The sequence below is a fragment of the Nymphalis io genome, chromosome 26 (assembly GCF_905147045.1).
Source record: "Nymphalis io chromosome 26, ilAglIoxx1.1, whole genome shotgun sequence".
In the NCBI taxonomy this organism is placed as follows: domain Eukaryota; kingdom Metazoa; phylum Arthropoda; class Insecta; order Lepidoptera; family Nymphalidae; genus Nymphalis; species Nymphalis io.
In genome coordinates this window covers 4,463,319-4,486,561 of record NC_065913.1, presented here as the reverse complement: position 1 = coordinate 4,486,561, position 23,243 = coordinate 4,463,319, and the positions used below count along the sequence as shown (strand labels likewise).

At 32.5% G+C, this 23,243-nt stretch overlaps 1 protein-coding gene across 1 annotated transcript in view; it reads right to left on the bottom strand.

Annotated features, from left to right (window-relative positions):
- Positions 1-21,377, bottom strand: part of LOC126778455 (irregular chiasm C-roughest protein-like) — an 81,462-nt gene extending 60,085 nt beyond the window's left edge. Inside the window, exon 1 of the mRNA XM_050502016.1 lies at positions 21,267-21,377. The gene's annotated coding sequence lies outside the window, so the exon portion shown is untranslated. The remainder of the gene's footprint in view (positions 1-21,266) is intronic.
- Positions 21,378-23,243: the final 1,866 nt, after the last annotated feature.

The window sequence follows — 23,243 nt, the reverse complement described above, 5'->3', positions numbered from 1 at the left end:
GTGCCTTGCCTGCACTCAGGCGAAGCTGGTTAAGTCTTAAACAGAGTAATAACAATCGGACTTTCAGCTAATTACCCAAATTTGACCAAGATTGATTTATTAATTATTCTTAATACATATCAAGATAGCAAAATATGGCAAATGTATAAAATATCAATTATCTTGACAATCCGTTGTTCTAGAAATGACTGTGCTGTCCCTACCAAGCGGTGAGTGCAAGTTTATTTATGAGAAAACCCATCTATGTGTCAAATTTCATGTTAATTTGGTCAAACTAAAGAAACTTTTACTACAATGAAGCAAAAGACATGATACTGTTATATTACCGTTACACGTCTATTTCCTATATTACTTCTCATATTTTTACAAATCAAATATCGTAAGCTTCCTCTTAGAATCTCGCGTAGAATATGCTATGTGATGTTATATTAAGTTTAACATAGCTTATATGACTTGCATAATACATCTGTACACTAGTGGGTAAAAGCCTCCTTCCGAGAAGCATTGCACTGATAACAGAACATATGTTTTTTAAATATATAATATATTTTTTATATTATTATACACTAGCTGATACGCTCTGATTGCCCCCTTAAACATCACTACTTCACCTCTGTGGGTAGCATGATAATATATAATATACTCGTATCAATAATGGGCCACTAAATACAAAAAATATCTAAGCTGTACACACAATATCTTATATAAGTATATCTTATTTAAGTTCAGTAACAGCCTGGGATTGTCCCGCTGGGCTAAGACCACCTCTCCCTTTTTTTGAGGAAAAGGTTTAGAACTTATTCCACCACGCTGCTCCAATGCTATTTGGTGGAATACACGTGGCAGAATTTCAGTGAATTTAGACATCTGTCTAATTTCCTTTCCTTTCCTTTCTAATTGCAGGTTTCCTCACGATGTTTTCCTTCACCATCAAGCACGAGGTGAATTATAACCACAAATTAAGCATATGAAAATTCAGTGGTGCCCGAGTTTGAACTCACGATCATCGGTCAAGATTCACGCGTTCTTACCACTGGGCCATCTCGGCTTTTTTAAATATATCTCGCGTAGAACATTTAAGCTATCTATCTATTTTATTTAAGTTATCTTGTCTTATATAAATCTTTATAATATATATGTATATGTGTGTAATATATTACTTAAGATCATGTCATTGCAAAATTAAATATAAAATTATAATTACTATAACTGGTATAGTAATTATAATTTTATCAAGGATCGTTTTTTTATTGCAAATTATAAAATTCTAGAGTAGAAATAAAATCAATCTTCGATCAGATTCTCATTTGATTATAAATTATAAATAACAAATTAGATTTATTATATTGTAGCAAATTCTTAATACTTCAAAACTTGTAGCTAAATATATAACAAGTTTAAGGAATCCGATCAAACTTTGTTTATTAATATTAACTAGTTTGAGTGATATTCTGTAAAAGAAGCTCGAAACTCATGTAGGACAAGAATGTCAAATAGTGAAAGCGATATTGATCACGATAATTATTGCGTTTCAAGGATATACGTATCAAAATAGCGTAGCACCGTAAAACGGTTTTTAAACGCGAGTGAGATACGGCTTTTGGAGAACTAAGTTAATCACTTGATGAGTAAAAAAGCTAACCATTATGTATAGGTTTTTTTTAAATATAATATATGTACATAATAATTATTGATTAAAATGAGATAACCTCTATTTTCTATTTTTAATTAAACTTAAAATTATGTTATAATATTTTTGTTATAGTTCTTATTTTTATAAGGTCAAATTCGAATTTATACTGTAAGAAATATTAACCAGCCCTCACAACCACCCTACCTGTCCAACCTGTTCCTTGTTCCTATAGTTACACTGTCTCACTCACCCTGTAAACCGGGAACACAAGATTACTAAGTACTGTTAATTGAAGGTAAAATAGGTGATGACCGTCTGGTACTCACCAAGACGAGTCTTTACAAAGCCAATCAACCATCAAGTAATTTTTAGTCTGTGATCAATCGTCTTGGATCTTGTAGGTTTCTGATAAATCTCGACTTCGACTTATTTAACTTCAGATATATTATTTAGACGGAACATTCTTAATTAATGTCGTTTACTTATATATAATTAATTAACGAAATAAATTATTAAATAAATAAATATTTATTCAGACACATTTTTGCTACATTTTACATATTACTAAAATTATCACTGGTGAATTGACATCAACAACTTAGTCTGTTAGCAACATTTGGCAATGGCCTCCTCCATTCCTTTCCAATCTATTTTATGTCGTTCAAATAAATTAATAAAACATAAATATTCATAAGGCGTAGTAAATTTTAATATGACTTGTAGTAAAAATTTGCAAAGCAGCCGGACGTGTTAATATTAATAAACATATGAAAAAAGTGTTTATAGTATGCGTAATAAGTTCACTATATACAGGCTTTTCCAAAAACCTAAGAAAATACTGTACGAGCAAACCGACCAACTAAATAATTATTTTAGACCACTAAGATTCTTCCGTACTAATACTATATTTCTTATTTGATATATTGAATAATTTCTATATTATATATAAAAAAAAAACTAAATGCTTCATAACACTTTATTCGATCGGTTAACATTCACTGTTGGTAGAGCTTTGTGCAAGCTCGTCTGGGTAGGTACCAACCACTCATCAGATATTCTACCGCAAAACAGCAGTACTTGGTATTGTTGTGGTTGTAGTTGTGAAGGGTGAGTGAGCCAGTGTAATTACAACCACAAGGGACATAACATCTTAGTTTCCAAGATTAGTGGCGCATTGGTGATGTAAGCGATGGTTAACGTTTCTTACAATGCTAATGTCTATGGACATTGGTGACCACTTGGTAATCAGATGGCCCTTATGCTCGTCTGCTTTCCTATTCTATTAAAAAAGTAAAATAATAACTGCAGAACAGGCAATGTAAAAACATTTAAATAAAAAACCAACCAAAGACCAAAGGTAAACAACCTCAGCATTACATAAAATATTCAAAAAAAAAAAGAAAATCACACATTTTCAGCGAATGTCAAACATACGTTTTTTCAATAAATAAATAATTGGGGCAAACATTACAATTCTTTAAGAGTCGTCAAGACACGTTTCCATGGATATTGCTCAAACATATTACGAAAACGTAAATTGTGTACGTGTGTAGCACTTTACACGTTATATGAGAATGAGAAAAGCAAATACTATGTCGTGAGTGAAATATACGGGACGAAATTGCGTCAAGTAATCGTATTAATATTGTTAATGTGAAAGCATGTTAGTATGTAAGCCTTTATGCCTTATGCGTGGGAAGTAACCACTTACCGATTATGAAAATATATATTATATATTTTTGAAATATAATCAATAAAAAATGTTGAAAATATTCTCATTAAATCAATTGTTTATAAAGATTATATTTTTTTGCAATATAAAAAATTATGTTGCATTGCACCAGTCGGTAAAATGAGATGTTGTTTTTGCCGACTGGTGGGCAGAGGTTCTCTCAAGAAGAAAGTTAGGATCTTATTCCACGAAGCTGTTCCATTGCAGGTTTCCTCACGATATATTTCTTCAGCACTAGATGAATTATAAACACAAATGTTGCACATAGATAAATAAATATACCTAAATGCTTGTCTATAACAAATTATGTTTAAATATCAGAATAATTTCTTATTAAGCTTATACAAAGCTTCCTTTGCCTAATTAAGCACTAAGTGTCATAAATTTACCAAAGGAGCGAAGAAAAAAAACTCCGCTCTGCAAATTCCCTCCGCGTATGTTGAATAATGTTTTTCTTCAAGCCCGACGGTACGTATCTATGCAAATTATATTACAAAGACCGCCGCCGCTCCATTTTGTTTTTACACCAAAACAAGCCTGCGACTAAAAAGCAAGCTAGAAAAAAAATTAAGCAATTCACTTTGATATTTCGTTCTGAAACGCCTCAAGGAAAATGCTTAAGTAGAACATCTTTGATGGGCTTTCGGGCGTTATATGTTTTCATCGTTAATAAGAAATTAAGGGTACGTTTTATTTCCATTTTTATTACAAACAAAAAGTTTTCGCTTTATGATGTTTTCGCTTTATTTGTGGTTGTGTTTTAGACAAACCTTGTTGATTAATGCAAACATTGAACTAACTTATATTTTTGCACTTGATTTTTTATGCTTGAGGCTTGATGTGAGCCAGTGGTCTCAATTTATTGGAATATACTACATAATATTTATACATTAGCACTGTAAATTGGACGGATTGCGGTCACTTAGTTGGTAATAGGGCTTTGTGCAAGCATGCCGGGGCAGGTACTATCAACTCATTATTCTACCGCTAAGCAGCAATACTTTATTATTGCATTCCGGTTTGAAGGGTGAGTAAGTCAGTCTAACTACAGGCACAAGGGATACAACATCTTAGTTTCTAAGGTTGATGGCACATTGGCTATGCAAGTAATGGTTAATATTTCTTATATCGCTGATATCTATGGGCGATGGTGACCGCTTACCATCAAATGCCCGTCTGCCTAACTATAAAATAAAAATAACGTGTTTTGTCTTTCTATATTATAAATGTTCTCCTCCTCTTACAACCCGGGTTCCTTCAAACGAGGCGTGAAGAGGCATCTTGCGGGCCGGCAAGGCGGAGGCGGCTAGTGCAGAACGTTTTTCCCGTCTGTACTGGCCGTCGTCGCGTTTGGACTCTACTACCACTTACCATCAGGTGGAGTAGAGCCATTTGCCCTCCCGGCGAATATATATAAAAAAATGAAAAAATATAGTATAAATATATTTTATTTTATATTGATCGTGAGAATCAATAAGCAAATGTAATGCTTAAACGTTAATAAAGTATTTAGATTTTGATTTTGTATTGTATCCAATACCTTTACAGTCCAATCTGTCAATAATATCGAATACACAATCAACGCCCGTCTAAAGTGTACTCGTCATGTTTTATTATAACACGCATACATACATAAACGCTTTGTTTATTTGTACAATTTAAAGGTTTGACCTGAAATTTATCCATTATTCTAATTCTTAGAGTATCGTGAACGAATTTAGTTTACTCTTAAGACAACCTTTCACGATTATTGATTCACGGTACTGTAAAATAATATAAGTATTTAAAAATTTTCTTTACAAAGTTGCAACAATTATCATTTAATGGCAAGTGGTGAACTTCCACATAAACATTGACAAAGTAAGACATTAACGATATCTTACGAGGTTATGTTTCTCATACCTGTCACTACACTCATTTATATAGCCTTGAATATTCTTTAATATCGGTGCAGCCACCAAAAAACTCTACCACTAGTTAAATTATTATAATAATTACTTAAGTTTATTAGAAAAATAAATATTTTTAAATTAATTTTACACACAATTCAAAACCAAATAGAATGGTGGCAAGGATTTAAGTGCACGTTTAAATAAAATATAGCTGAGCAAAGACATATACTGATCTTAAGAAGACGGTTTTGAGCGTATTCCATAAGCCGAGTTTTTGAATACATACTCCGCACGCCCGCAGAGGTATCAGTAGCCCTATTATGTAAGAACAAACTCGAAACTCTCCGCAGAAAACTGTCATAAAATATATGAAAGTGATATGCGACATTGACCTTAATAATTATAATGTTTCAAGAATACACACATCAAAATATTATATCAACATAAGTCGGTTGTGAACATTTTACCGGTGAGTAATGAAGTCCCTTCTTACAGAACTATGTTTGTTCTTTTATATAAACGACATCCTATCCATGCAAAAGCAGGATAGTTAGCTAACAAATAAATATATAATTAACAATAGATGACTTGCCATTTCCAAACAGTTTAAATAGATTATCGTTGCAAATACCTAAACAAATTGGATTGGTTTCAAACAATTAATTCTTACAAGGAATAAAATTACCCGACTCAGCGAAAAAAGAACACTCATACGGCTTCGTCGTACTTCTTTTGAACTAATAAGATTTTAATAAAAAGGCTTCAACGTGGCTATCAGATAAATTAGTTCCAAGAGGATTTCTTTATGTTATAATAAAATATGTACTTTGTTATGTATTTTCATTAACCGATTTAAAAAAAAAGAGTTTATCATACCATTTGTATATAAATGTGGGCATTTTTCGATATATCTTTTTACTTACGAAACGATGAATTTAAAGATGTTTTTTTCTGTCGGGTTTAATGTAATTCTCATCATAATTTCACTGCTATTGGATATTGTTTAGTTTTATTTTGCTTAAAATGTTTTTATAATTATATTCATACAAAAATATGGTCAGTAAAATTTAAGTCATATTCGACTTCATAATATACATATTTTTGAAAATTTAACTCTTATATTAGTGATAAATAATAGCCGAGATGGCGTAGTGGTTAGAACTCGTGAATTAATTTCATTGAAATTTCACCACATTTGTATTCTACCAACCCGCATTGGTGCAGCATGGTGGAACAAGCTCTAAACCTTCTCCTCAAAAGGGAGAAGAGGCCTTAGCCCAGCAGTGGGACATTCACAGGCCGTTACTATGTATTAGTGCTGAAGGGGATGAAAATTTGTATGAAACTGCTTACTTTTTTAATCTTAAACTTTGGAAATTGGGGTTTAGCAATTCTGAATTATAACTCGAGTCTATGAATAAGATGACCTGAAGACCTTTGATGGATTTTTGTGCTGTTCGAGTAAACTAACTCACTGATGATAGTCATAGTTCAGATATAACTATCCATTGGGGATTCCCCCAAGCTTTTTATCTATATTATTTAAATCTAAACTACAAAACATTAAAAATATGCTTGTAACACGCTTAGCTGGAGTACGAATGAAAAAAAAAAATTTTAGGTAGGTCATTTATTGAGTAATATAGACTATATAATATGGGCGTTACGGTCCAATGGACCGCAGCAGTAACTTTTAACCACCTATAACGATAGGCTTTTAAAAATATAGGACTTTTATATATACTTTTTTATATATTCATAGACTTGCCAACTTATATATTATAGCCTGTGATATCATATTATCAAATCATAGTAACACATAACACAAGTGTATGCGCAAGCAAACGCTTTCTCATTTACCAAAAAAATTGAATCTTAATTAAGTAAAAAAAATCATTTACAACACACACTCTTAAAGATTTTTATTCATCAATTAGAGTATACCTAAGTGAGCAACAACTTTTATTTGCATATAATTGTTAAAGCATTAAGTAAATATCTCTTTCCAAACTCTCATAATTCCATAGTTTGTCAATCAGACAAAATTGGAGACAGATCAAGCACTGGATCAAGCTTTAAATCCTATCTGAAACACAAGTCGAACGCTGCCAACTTTTAGCACCGCACTGAGAATACCTCGACAGAAGCTCAACAGCTCACTATCGACTTGACTCGGAAGTTAAAATCTGGGTATAGGGATCAAAGCCTTACAAATTAAAAGTTATGGCAGACGTGAAAGTTATGATATATCGAAATCGATGTTTATTGAAAGAATTATAAAAAAAAAAACATTTTCATTCATTGGTTATGGAAAATAAAAAAACGCATCGAGTTTCGTTAATGAAATGCATATAATTTTCTTATTATTTTATTAATATATAGCAACTTAGTATATAGTATACAGAGCGGTGGCGGTGAGAAGGCGTGCCGGCATAAGAGCATGTAATGTCGTTCGCCGTCACGGCATACTAGTCCAGTTACTTTAGCATAAAAAAGGAATGAGAATTTTCGTATAAATCTTAATTTTGGCGTTCTGAATGTTGTCTCAAAAGTCTCATAAAATATCGTCTCTGCGTCGTAAGTTCCTCAATTTCAAGAGTAAAAAAATCAGTTTTTCGCGATCACATCGGTTTCGATTCCTCCAATGATGTAAGCATCTATTATAAAAATTATAGAACATAAGGTTTGCGATTTGACTGGATTATACGAATCCCTATTATTCAAAAGCGAACAAAATATGTTCCGCTTCATAAAGTTTATATTAAAAGCAATTCAAATTATTTGTTTTGAAATCTCAATGAAAAGTCTATTTGCTAATTTAATTTAAACAAATTACAAAGACATAAAATTCGCGAAGAATACCACGAATTTTATTAAAATACTTTAACATAATTAAAAATGTTGACCGTGAAGCGAGTAAGACAACTGTTAAACAAGTAATCGATTTGTACGTCCGTGGGAAACAATACCGGACGAAGGCAGCGTCACACTGCGCGTTATAGAATTTATTTTGAAAGCTTTCACGACCGCACGCGCTCTGCTTATATTTGGCAAATCAAATCAAAATACATATTTTTAAATAGATGATTTAATATATTTTCAAACAAGAAACTCAGTAGCCATTCTTTGTTTAAAAATAAAAATTTGAAAATAAACATATATATATATATATAGGTTTAATATCTGATGTCCTTTTGACAGTCTTTAGGGAGGCTAGCCAACTGCCCAGGACATATAGTGCACAAGTGTGTGCACGATCACATGTGCAGTCTCTATATCTGCACTCTCATAATTCTCATAATTAATGGTACGGCAATTTGACACGACTGGAGAGAATTTAGGTGCAGGACCAAGAGCTTACCGTGCTTTCTGAGTAAACATGCTTCCAACTTCAAGACTCTGAGCTGCTGAGAAAATTTCGACAAAAAAAACTCAATACCTTTTATCGGCCCGACCTCCGATTAGAACCCGGGACCTGTGATCTGCCTTATAGCTAGTCACTAGACAAATTAAGCAATTACTTAATATCGATAACAGATCCAACACATTTTTGTCAGCGTTATATAAATTCTGATACAAAGTAGTTTAAACTTTTACTTACTCTAAGGTTATTGTCAAGCCTATTTCATATTTATCATCATATTTTTATGCTTATATTTACTAATTCAATGAACAATGTCGTAGTGTGAAACGCTTAGAACGGAATGGAAATATAAATTAAAAAGAAGTAATCAATTATGAAATTGCGAATTTATATGCGATAAAAATCATTTACCGGTCATATCGATATCTTACACTGACAAATAACAATTCGCGCGTAAAAGAATAGCGAAAACAAAAGAATCCCGTGACAGCTACGATGACCACACATCGTACCAGTGCTATTGTCCACAGATAATCGCTAACGATATAATATATAACCTCATTCAATAAATGTAAAGCAGAAAGTAATTAGCCATACCAAGTCAGCTTTATAACTTAGACACAGCTGTGACACGTTTTGACAACATAAGAATAGAATAGAAATAATATGTGCCTATAGACACAATGTGTAGGTATGTTTTCAAAGTTCATCTCGAGTTTACACGAATGCATTAAAATCATATCGATGCAATGACGTCAATTTTCGATCACGTGACATATCAAGTACTTTTTGTCATTTCTATACATATATATATAACCCGAGATGGCCCAGTGGTAAGAATGTGTGAATCTTAACCGATAATCGTAGGTTCAAACCCGGGCATACACCACTGAATTTTCATGTGCTTAATTTGTGATTATAATTTATCTCGTGCTATACGGTGAAGGAAAACATCGTGAGAAAACTTACATGTGTCTGATTTCACTGAAATTCTGCCACATGTGTATTCCACCAACCCGCATTGGAGGCCTTAGCCCAGCAGTTGGACATTCACAGGCTATTACTTTACATTATATGTATAGATTTTAACTGTAATTAATGTTGGTATTAACAATAATTTATGCATGTTTTATTACTTGAAAAACTATAATATGAGTATGAAATCGATATACCAGCGACATAGAAATATGTATATAAAAATCAATTCTATTTTTGATTATTATCACATTCAAGGTATATTAAACTTTATTTTATGACTTTAGAGACTTAAAGATAAGAAAACACTATAATTTTATCTCGATCAACCTAGCATATTTTATCTGAGCAACATAATTATGATATAATATTTTAATATAACCGCATTCCTGAGAATCATAAATATATATATGTATTTAAAAATACATGTGACACTAAAACGAAGCATTGAATATAGATAACAAATGTTCCTAAAAGTGTCGTACGAAAAAGGATAAATTAATTAAGTTCAAGATTTAAAATATTTGAAGGCAATTTATTAACATCAATTATCATACTAGTTGTGGCAACATTACGATAACAAGGTTAATGAACTTGTTTAATGATACATGCCAGATCTATGTGATTGTCTTTCTAAGTATTGAAAGTCCTTAGTTTGTTAATACAAACATTTTCACTAGTACACTTACTCTGGATGATAGTTAAATTTCAAGGTCAATGTTTGTAACGTTTCCATATGTAACGACTAATCGTAAACGTTCCTAACTTCAACGTTTTAAACGATTTACTTCTGTGTATTATTATATTTATATATATATATATATATATTTTTTATATTCGCCGGGAGGGCAAATGACTCTACTCCACCTGATGGTAAGTGGTAGAGAGTCCAAACGCGACGACGGCCAGTACAGACGGGAAAAACGTTCTGCACTAGCCGCCTTCGCCTTGCCGGCCCGCAAGATGCCTCTTCACGCCTCGTTTGAAGGAACCCGGGTTGTAAGAGGAGGGGAACACGTGAGCTGGTAAGGAATTCCATTTTTTGGAATTGCGACAATTGTTCGTAATTCGATTGTTCCATTTTGTATCCTTTGTTTTAAAGATGATGATGACACTTGTTTAGTATAAATGGTGTTATAGATTCCAAAAGCGATGTCATCCGATAAGTAATATATGTAAATGTCCCACTGCTATGCGTCTACTGATGGTAAGTGCTTACCACCGCTCGCATTGGCGCTTTAAGAATGTGCCACCAAGATTGGGAACGAAGATGGCCCTTGTGCCTGTAGTTATATTGTCTCGCTCACCCTTCAAACCAGAACAGCGTTTGCGTTTTGCGGTAGAATATCTAATGAGTGGGTGGTACTTACCCAGACGGGCTTACACAAAGCTCTACCGCCAAGTAAAAGTTCTCCTTTCAAGAAAAAGCTTTGGAGCAGCTTTTCACAAAGCTGCTCCAAAGCGAGTTGATGGTTGACAAATGCACGTTTTAATTAGAAACAAAAATAAAACAGTTGAAGATCAGTTATTACTGCCTAGGCTTGAAACCTTAATCTTCGGTTAACCACTGGGCATATGTATATTTAGCATCCAGTAAAATTCAACGGTGTTTTATTTAAATAAAGAATCGAGGAAGTTGATATGTGAATTATATTTTTTTTATTATTTAAGTTACGGAATTACACATGTAAATGTGCCAGTTATATTTCTTCCAAAACTCATATTACGATTGATTGATCACAGTGTGAACATGCCCTAAGTCTATGTAATCGTCGTTCAGCATGCGTCTGAACATGATAAGGCAATTACGTCTATTATCGAGTGAGTTACGGGGAAGGTATTATGCAATAAACTATTTATTTTTGTGTTTTTATATCGATTAAAAAATTTTTTATTTTGAAGTGTTTATTTTATAATTAAAGAAATGTTTTATAATATATTGGTTTACGTTTAAACTTTTGTGTTCTGTTTCTTATTTTAAAACTGCTCAACAAAATGAGATTTTAAATCAAGCTTTATTACATAATTATACAATCATAACATTACATTACTAATATTTCTATACTCCCATTTGCATGTTAACCTTAAATTCAATCAGACAACCATGGGATACCTAGAGGTTAAATGATCACTTCTACCCTTTTCCGTTAATACTGTAAGAAATGTAAGCCTTACCATATATTGTTAATACACCCCCCACCATGAGATCTAATTTCATCGTCAATTCTTATAACTCCAGCGAACTATCATCATTATCATTCAGCCAATCACCATCTACTGCTGGAAATATGCTTTCCCGGCTCTCAGCCTTACGAATCCCATCAGGTCCTGCCACCTTCTCCAGTTACGCTGCGTTTGCCGATCCGTTATCGCCATTATTGACAGATGATGCAGCATTCTATGCTTGCACACATTTTACCAGCCAATTACCACGTTAATGCTAATACAAGCTATGTCGATAGCTCCGTTTGACTTGACCAAAGTTTGTAAGAACGGGGATCATAAAAGTAGGGTATGCATTGAACCTGTGACGTCACATTGATAGCCAGCCTGTAATTCGTTAAATAAAAATAGCCTATTATATATATATTCATAGAAATTATTATGCAAAGGAATTTATTTATTACACAAATATAAATTTAACACTTGTATTAACGGGCTATTTTAATTAATATCAATAAAATAAAACACTTAAAATCGTGTTTGTTAACTCATCCACGGAACACTTCACGTCACGGTTTAAGCGATTGTTTTAAATAGTTTCACGCAAGATTAGTAATTAAATACCTATTAGCGAAGCTCTGATAGTTAAGTTGATTATTTTTAACGGACGCTCGTGATACGAAGCAACCTAGTTTCCATCAATCAAAAGTCTTATATAATATAAATTAAAGTTTATAAAGTCTTAAGTATTATAAAAAAAATAATGTTAAAACAAAAAATTAAAATGCACACGCCGTATGCATGATAGATATGTCTCTTAGAATGTGTGTTAAAGTAATAACTTTATAAATAAGTAGTTTCCGGTCAGACGTTACGTAATCTATGTGCTTTCTGTACCCTAGACAAATTCATGATTAGTTTAGTAGTTAAGATGTGAAAGAACATTATAAACAAATGAACAAAGTAAATTTTGCAATTAAAAAATTATTTACGATTTTTATATAAATTTACGTACCTATTTTACTCTTTTTTTATATAGTATAGGTAAGCGGACGAGCATATGTGCCAACTGATGGTAAGTGATCACCAAGACCCATTAGCATTGTAAAAAATATTAACGATTGCTTACACCGCTAATGCGCCACCATCCTTGTGAACTAAGATGTTATATCCCATGTGCTTGTAATTACACTGTCTCACTCACCCTTCAAATCAGAACACAACAATACCAAGTACTGCTGTTTTTCAGTAGAATATCTGATGAGTGGGTGGTACCTAACCAGACGAGCTTGCACAAAGCCCTATCACCAGTTGTTTTCACGGTTATCGAGATATTTGTATGAATAAGGTTCCTAAATCATCTGCCAGGGGCGCAGTATAAAAATTTAAATAAATAGAATCACTTCTATCAAATGTTTAACTCTACATGTTGTCAAATAACGTACACCAAACGCGGTATAAGGAAACTGTTAATTACAATTTATTAAAATGTTTCATACGCTTCACTCAACAATGACGTTAATTTGTTATTAAAATTACACTTAGCTGTATGCAGAGCTGTGTTATGCGTGTACACGTATTAAATTAATAAGTTCTTTTTTAAATTGAAAAGGACAAAGAAGTATAAAAGGCAATGACTTTCAATGTACAGCCTAAACTTTAATTTATGTTTATCTTTACTTATGCTATCATTATTTTTATTTAAAGGTATTTTACATTTGCTAATTTTCAATACGACCCTTAGCCATGAGGTTCACGCGATCTAGCTGCCTTACTTAAAAAAGGTGTTTAGCGGAAGACTAGTTAAATAATACTACGTCTTCGTCTTGCTAATATGAAACCAGTGATGACGGAAAGAGAGAAATCAGTGTTTAAATAAACCGCCTCCGAGCAGCGTTTATAAGTTATGTAAAAAAACTCATTTAGAAATACTAGAAGTTTTCCTAAAATGCCAACCAACTAAATTGAGCTTATAACATTCTAGCCGACATTCCAGGCGGTTACGATTTTGTACAGCATTTATTTTTGTTCGTAAATATTTTGATATGTTTTTTTTGATACAGTATATATATATTACATAATCATTATTTACTGTTTATACACTGTACGATAAATAACTGTCACTTATTGCTAATACGAGTATATCGACACCGTGCAAAAAACAATGTTTTCATTTAAATTCAGCGGCGAGTGAATGAGTTAAATTTTGCAACATTTTTTTTTTTTACAAAATAGGTAGACGAGCGGTTGAGCGGTCACCTGATAGGTGCCACCGCCCATAGATATTGAAACAGTAAGACATAATAAACGTTCCTTACAATGACAATGCGCCACCAACCTTGGGAACTAAGATATTATGTAAAACTATGTACCCACGGGCTTGCACAAATATCTCCCACTGAGTAATCTGTTTATATTTATAAGATATATTTAAATAACGTACCAGGTTATCACAACTTATGCCTTTATCTTAAAATATTGAAATTATAAAGCGTAAATAATCTGCAAATTCCGATAATCCGGAAAATAACGAATAGTGTGTTGTAGCCTAACCAGTTTTAACAGGATTTGGAGAAAACCGGTTCGATCCTGATCCTTCTTGCATACTCTGCACACTTCTTAAAAAATTCTTATGCAAATGTGAGGGAAAATAGGATTGTTAGTAATACCTTAAATAAAGGAATTATAATACTACATTTAAAACAAAAAGCATTATATAGTTTGTCTTAGAAAAAAAATATTGCACTATGAACCTTAAGCATAAGATAATAAAATTAATTTTGTCATAAAGTCAAAACTTCCCAAGTAAAATAGTTGCCGACCGAAACTTTTTACTTACTTTTATCTATAACATTAACATTAAACTATTTACTGGTGGTAGGGCTTTGTGCAAGCTCTTCTGGGTAGGTACCACCCACTCATCAGATATTCTACCGCAAAACAGCAATACTTGATATTGTTGTGTTCCGGTTTGAAGGGTGAGTGAGCCAGTGTAATTACAGGCACAAGGGACATAAAATCTTAGTTCCCAAGGTTGGTGGCGCATTGGATATGGTATGATATTAAGCGATGGTTGACATTTCTTACAATGCCAATGTCTAAGAGCGTTGGTGACCACTTACCATCAGGTGGCCCATATGCTCGTCCGCCTTCCTATTCTATAAAAAAAAAAAAAAAATATAACCGCCGATAAAGTGTAGCTTAAACAAATGGGACTTCAAACATGAATAATTCTAAATCACTTCCAAATGAATATATTTCCATTTTCAAAAAACCTTTGAGAACAAAAGGGCCCATAAAAACCCCACCCTAACATAAACAGTACTCACTTCATCATCACATATAAATAAAATTGCAGCGTCTGTCTCTGATATATATATATATCTATATATTGTCTATGATGTGTTTGACGGGTCGGTTGGAATGGTTGGCAGATACTTGCCTTTCACGCCGAAGGTTGTGGCTTTGATTCCCACTCAGGATAGACATTTGTGTGCATGAACATGTCTATCCTGAGTCTGGGTGTAATTATCTATATAAGTATGTATTTACAAAAGAAAAGTATTATATGTAGAATATCAGTTGTCTGGTTTCCATAGCACCAGCTCTGCTTAGCTTTGGATCAGATAGCCGTGTGTGAATAATGCCCCAGGATATTATTTATTTATTTATCTGACTTTTTTAAATTTGATGTTTATTTAATTAATATACCTATTTGTTTGTACAACCATTTAACCATTCTACCTTCCATCCATGGCGGTAGCCATTCAAACAAGTCAATTTGTAACGAGTATTACTAAATATCGCCTATTTATTTCATATAAATCAATTGAACCTATTTACTTTAAGTTTACGTATATATTTATTTACCACAATTTTAGGGATTTATTTGGTAACCCTAAAAACAATTTTCTAGGGTATATCGAAAACCCTCCGTAAAGAAAAATGCATTATTTTGCTTGATATTGTGAGCATTTAAGATTTTTCATTATTCCATGTATTATACAAATCGCATAGAAAACCGCGTGCACCAGAGATATTGAATAAAATGTTAAAAGAATTTGGTTTAAGAACATCAAACTATATATAAATAGAAGCAGTTTAATATAGAATAAAAACTTGTATTCATCTATAAATGCTTCAACTGGTCTTGAAATAAAACTTGGTCGTATAATTTTTACGTTGATTTAAGTCATTGCACTCAATTGACAATAACAATAAAAAAAAGTTAAAAAGGATTTCCCGTTTTTTAAATAAAAAATTCGAATTAACATATTCTAATCCGAATGTATCCGGTACAAAATGTATGATAAAAAAATAGTTTGTCAAAATCGAATTCGCTATCTAACAAGCTGACTACGTCATTAATACCTACGTCTCAAAGAAAGAAATATAAAAAAAAGTTAAATAACTCATAATATATTAACACACACATGTTAAGTTCTTCGGTTTGAAAATCTTTATTGTAAATTTTTGGAACTTTAAGTTATGGTTTAAGAATTTATTTTTTACAGTAACAACAGTAACAGCCTGTGAATGTCCCACTGCTGGGCGAAGGCCTCCTCTTCCTTTTTGAGGGAAAAGTTTGGAACTTATTCCACCACGCTACTCCAATGCGGGTCGCTGGAATACACATGTGGCAGAATTTCAATGAAATTCGACACATGCAGGTTTCCTCATAATGTTTTCCATCACCGTCAAGCACGAGCCCATGATCATCGGATAAAATTCACGCGTTCTTACCGCTAGGCCACCACGGCTTTATTTCTTAATTTAACTTAAATGCAGATATGACAAAACCAATATACAATATTACGTATCGTCTATGTTATAGCAATTAGATAGCAATTGATATTATTGCCTGTAGCTAATTTACAAATTATTAATTTGAAAAATACAGTCCCATAACATATTATACAATAATCGAATATAAATGTAAAATATTAGTCACTAAATTAAATGAAACTCTTAAAAACAATATCAAAACAAATGCAAATACTTTAGGGTCTTGAAAACTCTTTTAAAATGTGGGGCATTTTAATGTTTTTTTGTATAAAGTAAGTTGAAATGTTCATTTGTTTGTTTTGGTCTTCTGACCTTTAATCTTGCAAGCTGAATTAGGACTTCGTTTTATCAAACGGAGTTATTTACATATCAGTTAAATTACGTAGACAATCTATTTTTATAGTAAGCATGATCTGATTATTTAAACTTACTTTATAATAATATTTTTATTAATTAAACTAGTTTGGATGTACACAATAACTCATGAAAGATTGCCCGTGGGATTCTCCCTTATATATAAAAAACGTGGGAAGTGTCGTGGGACACCCGATTCGAATGAAGTTCTTTTCGCAATATAATATTTATAATACAACAAGCATTATGAAATTATTAACATTTAAGAGTAATAAAAAAGGTAACATTTTCTTATACATTTTTTTTTTAATTTATTATTATTAAAAGATACCAAAAGTTTTGTGACGAATGAAGTCTTGCATAAATATACATATTTCGGCCTTGCTTAAAAAAAATCTTCGTAACCAAAATAATAATAAAACTATTTCAACCTTTATTTGCCAAACATTACTATTACAATTCACAAATATAAAAAAATATTATTTTTTTATCTGTTACTGAAAGACACCTTTGAAACAGATAAATAATTTTAAAAAAAACTATTATTCGGACTCCTTTGACCAAAAGTCGATGCAGAGAATTGCGCATTCAATATTTACAGAGTTACAGAGACTTCATAGCCATTTAATTACGATGTCTAGCTTCGCATCATTATTCAGAATTATCGAACGTCATATATGATGAAGAATTATGAACCACACTCGATTTATAGGCATAATCGATAACGTTTAGAGTGAAAAGGATAGCAATATACTATTTAAGCTAGAGAGAAAGAGAGATCATACACAATTTTAATGATGACGTTATAATTATCACAATTCTGACTATCACTAGACTATTGACTATTCCATTAGTATTGTAAAACATTGTATGCATATGGTTTTATAATATGATTGGTGGAAACGCATTGAAAATATAAGTAATGGTGTGTTTGTATATGTAGTGTAGCTCCTTATTGGTTGAAGATAATCTGCGTACATGAGTTGTTCAAAGTCGATTTCACCTCATGACGTAATAATTTACGTTTTTACCGAGGTGAGCTGGACACCTATATCCCACCAACCCGCATTGGAGCAGCGTGGTGGAATAAGCTCCAAACCTTCTCCTCAAAAAGGGAGAGGAGGCGTTAGCCCAGCAGTGGGACATTCACAGGCTATTTCTGTGCTTATCTGCATACGGGTTTCAAGACTAAGTAAGAGTAAACTTCTTATTAAAGTAGGTACCACCCACTCGTCAGATATTTTACCGTCTAACAGCAATAGTATTGTGTTCCGATTCGAAGGGTGAGTGAGCCAGTACAACTACAGGTTACATATTAGTTCCCAAGGTCAGGATAGTTAGTGATGTAAGGTGGTGATCCATGGCTCATATACTCGTCCCCGTACCCATAATAAAATAGAATGCCGCCGTAAGTCGGTTTTCAATATCACACGAGCAATATATGAAGCGAGTTCTTAAAAAAAATCACACTTATTAATGACGCAAAAGTTCGTCAATGTTCGACAAATGCTTTGTCTCTATCTACTCATTCCTATAACAATTTAGCGAAATCAGGGCACTCTTGTTATAAAAAAATATACAATATAAACCTCATTGATGGGTGCTCAAGCTTTCAATACTTTAATAATACAGTACTAACAATTACCAGTAATAATGATCCGTGTATAAGAATTTTTGCGCGGATAATATAAAAACGCTGGAGGTCTCAAAAAATTGGTCTAATTGTATGTATTTTTTGCGTTTCCACAATAGACACTTAGGATTCGTGTAGGCGTTCTACAACCATTAAATTTTCAATCCGTCATGGCATAATGAGATTTATATAAAAATAACCGAAATCATTTCTTAAACTTAAAAAAATAGCTTATTAATACAATTTTAAGGCTACAATTCTGCCTTACATAAAATATATGTTTTTTAAATGTATCGAGCCGGATCTGAGCGAGACAACATTAATTAGTGACGATTTAATCCACAATATTAAAATTATTTATTTAATCATCGCCTTTTCCATATTTCGTAAACTGGTTCATTATAAATAGATAAAGGCACTATATGCTAGCATATATAGCTTGACCGTTATGACGTATACATCGAGAGCTATATCTGAGATGTGTTGGTCTAAGTTTTGTCATAAGGTTATTTTAATCTGGCTTCCTTTCGCGTGGGGGGGGGGGGCAAATATAAGGCTAGGTTAGGTTAGTATATTTGTTAAGTCGGGGTGTAAGTAATCAGTCAGAGCGACACGGTAGCATGCGCAAGCGATTCCGTGACGCTCCTCGTTAAGCCGGAAAGGGTACCGCTGGTTTTTTATTGTGTATTCCGATGTTCGGGGCGCACTCGGTGCCTTGAACATCGGCGAGTCCCAAAAACCGAAAAATTATAATTTCAAGACATTTTGACAAGCCGGTTGGTGTGGTTGCTAGAACACTTGCCTTTCACGCCGAAGGTTGTGGGTTCGATTCCCACCCAGGACAGACATTTGTGTGCATGAACATGTATGTTTGTCCTGAGTCTGGGTGTAATTATCTATATAAGTATGTATTTACAAAAAAAATATTAGTATATGTAGTATATCAGTTGTCTGGTTTCCATAGCACAAGCTTTGTACAAGTTTAATTTGGGATCAGATGGCCGTGTGTGAAAAATGTCCCAGGATATTATTATTATTATTAAGACATGTTCATAATGTCTGGTGTTGCTTTTTTAACGAAAAGGGAAATTTTATTTATTACTATTTATCTACTACCTATATTAATTAGGTACCATATTTACAAATACATATGATATGTTCATTATCATATTTAACTAATATCAATTCTACGATCCTTTTTCATATACTTCTTAACAAATTATACTTTACTAATATGCTGTTATGTTTTAATACCTATAAAATTTTTAGCAGACTTGTCCGTCCACCTTATATATATCGATCGATTGGCCCATAAATAGCCTGTGAATGTCCCACTGCTGGGCTAAGGACCTCCTCTCAACCTCTCAACAAAGGGAGAAGAGGCCTTTAGCTTATTCCATCAAACTGCTCCATTGCGGTTTGGTGGAATACACATGTGGCAGAATTTCGGTGAATTTAGACACATGCAGATTTCCTCACTTACTTGGTGCTTGGTTTGAAGCCACGATCATCGGTTAAGATTCACGCGTTCTTACTACTGGCCCATATATATATATATGGGCCGATCGATCGATATCCGATGATAAGCGATCCATATCAATTAAAAAAATTATAATGACAAAAATTATCGAATCAATTGTTCGAATATGAAGCTGACAGATAAAGTGTCGAGGTCTGTCACATACTGACACTTTACTACATTAGTCAGTAAAAAAAAAATCTCAGACAAAAAATCGAGGGATCAAAAATAAACGAGATAAATAAAAAAAAAATATCTTGATACAGAACACCTGCCCTAATTACGTAGGAAAACGTAACCTGTTATACAAAAACCATGAATTTTATTCGCACGTAGCAAACGGTAAATAATATTATATATAACTCTTCATGCGGTACAATAAGGTTCAATTTTCTATAAAAATTCATTTAATCAACCGCAAAGAGCTTTGTGTATTACCAATTTTATATATTGTATTGATAAAGTACATGTGACGACTTTAATATGAATGCAATAAAGTTGATTTTTCAACGGTTTTCAATGAGATAACTGCAAAGTTTTGTGCCCATACTCATCTCGAGGTAAATCAACTTTTTGTTGCAACTACTTGTTAATATAGTTTTTTATGGGTTTGTTTAAGGTTTGAGATACCCTTGGAATTATGTGGTCTTATAAGGTTTCCAATCTTTTTATTTTTATTATTTTTATATAATTTCGTACTACTTACTTGAAAATTAGTGCATTTTAAAATTGTGTGTGGTAAGTGCTACTTTTCTTAATTAAGTATATTATATATTTTGAAAACTTTTATATAATATAACATATATTGTAAACTACTTTTACTAAAATTAAACATAAAAAAAGATTTTTTTTTTTATTGCAAATGAATATTTTACGTCGTTTCTTACTTTATTGTATGTTTTATATATTATAAATTATATTTATTAAAAATATTTATATATTATTACCTATCTCTCAATGAATTTTAAATATATACTAGTTATTTTTTACGTAATTTACTTATTCACATACAGGTAAGCGTTTCAATAAATCGTATTTTTTCAACTCATTTCATTTAAATTCTCTTGAACACCAACAATATAACATATCTGTATATTATATATCATTGATTCGCTTAAAACAAAAACAATAACAAACTAAAATTTTCGTAAATAGAACGCATTCTTAAAAAAAAAAAAACAAAAACACTAAAACGAAGCATTAACAAACAACTTACCAAATAAATGTAATCCAAACACATCCGAGAAACTAGAATCCGTACACTAAACACGACACGTATATTACACACTGCACTAACGACACGACTTGCGTTGTTGCTCTTTGATACCGTACTAACGTCTGACTTGCTTCGACCCTCCGACGGACGCTGCAGCTATGATAAGCTTCTGGATCTGTGATGGCGCGAAAAGTTAGACGCTATAAGTCAGAAAAACAACATACAAGTAAAATAGATTAACAGTTGTATGTAATTGATTCGAATTTTCGTAGAGAAAACAAATTATATTCGAATGTGTGTGCCTTTATGTGTAACGCTCGAATGAAACGTTTCTGATACATTTAATTTTTACGTGTCATATGTTTATTATTTACTTTTGGGAATAATTTTTGTTTAAAAAGTATTTTGTGTTGGATGGAAATGGGAAACGAATGAAACGTGGTGACCATTGCTGATAGCCACTGGGTGCTTGTTAAAGATAAGCTTCATCTCAGAGCCGGTTGATATTAGGTAACTCACCATACATGGTATGGCGGTAGAATAAAATGGTAAGTGGTAGCTACCTAGATGGGGACGAAGCTCTACCACAGTTTTTTTAACTATCCGTTAAAACGAAAAGTTAAGAATAAGATCTGACATACATGCATTAATATTATTTGAAAAGTTCAAGTACCTCGTTAGCCTTATAACTAACTTCTAAGGCTGTAGATCATGAGGTCCCAGCTTGCAGGCTGCTGCTGAAAATAATTACCTAAACGACATCGTAACAGTTTTTCTTGACAATTTTAGGTAATTATAAAAAAATACTAAGTTGTTAAGCACAAGTGTTCCCATTTTTCTGACATTAGAATTTATAACTGACACAAAATTCTAATACAGATTAAAAATAAAAAGACGTTTATTTATTTAAAATAAATCGGTCAACGATTATTTTTGTATCTATAATTAATATCGATTTTTTATTTATTTTATCAGTACAGTAACAGCCTGTTAATGTCCCACTGCTGGGCTAAGGCCTCCTCTCCCTTTTGAGAAGGTTTGGATCTTATTCCACCACGCTGCTTCAATGCGGGTTGATAGAATACACATGTGGCAGAATTTCAATGAAATCAGACACATGCAGGTTTCCTCACGATGTTTTCCTTCAGCGTCAAGCACGAGATGGATTATAAACACAAATTAAGCACATGAAAATTCAGTGGTGCTTGCCCGGGTTTGAACCCACGATAATCGGTTACGATTCACGCGTTCTAACCACTCGGCCATCTTAGCTTATTATTCATTTATTTTATAAATATAATTAATTGTCTATTTTGAAATTGTGATCCTTTTATCGCATACAATGTTCTGTTCTTATCTAAATACAATATTTGGGTCAAATTATTAGAGCAGTTTCCGTGACACATAAAATTTCAAATACAATAATTTCTCATTTACTTAATATACATGTGTCAATGCCGTGGATTGAAACATTATAGAACTTGTTTCTTAAGCTCACGTTACTTTCTTCAACTTGATTGATCAAGTTTAAAACAAATAACGTCGTGCGAAAATTTTTATCACATCATCAGCAAGTATGGCCATAACATATAAATAAATTATTGTTATGGCAATTTCGGTATCTATGGGAATGCAATTCAAGCATTTCCCAGAGATAGTAAAGGTGACGTTCCATAAAAAATATAGCGCTATATAACGTACAATATTATATACAAAGAAAACGTAATTAATATTTTAGGGTCATAACGGAAAGATGCCTTTTTATTAATAAAGCGTGGCACCACGCTAATTAACTGTGGTTTGTTGGTAGACATAATACTTGTGTGGTCTCAATTAAACTCCTTACTACAATAATTGTGGGATTTATTTCACAAACACACGCAAATTTTTCTTCCAATTTCTTATAATAATAATAAAAATATCCTGGGACATTATTTACACACGCTTAACGGCCATCTGATCCCAAGCTAAGCAGAG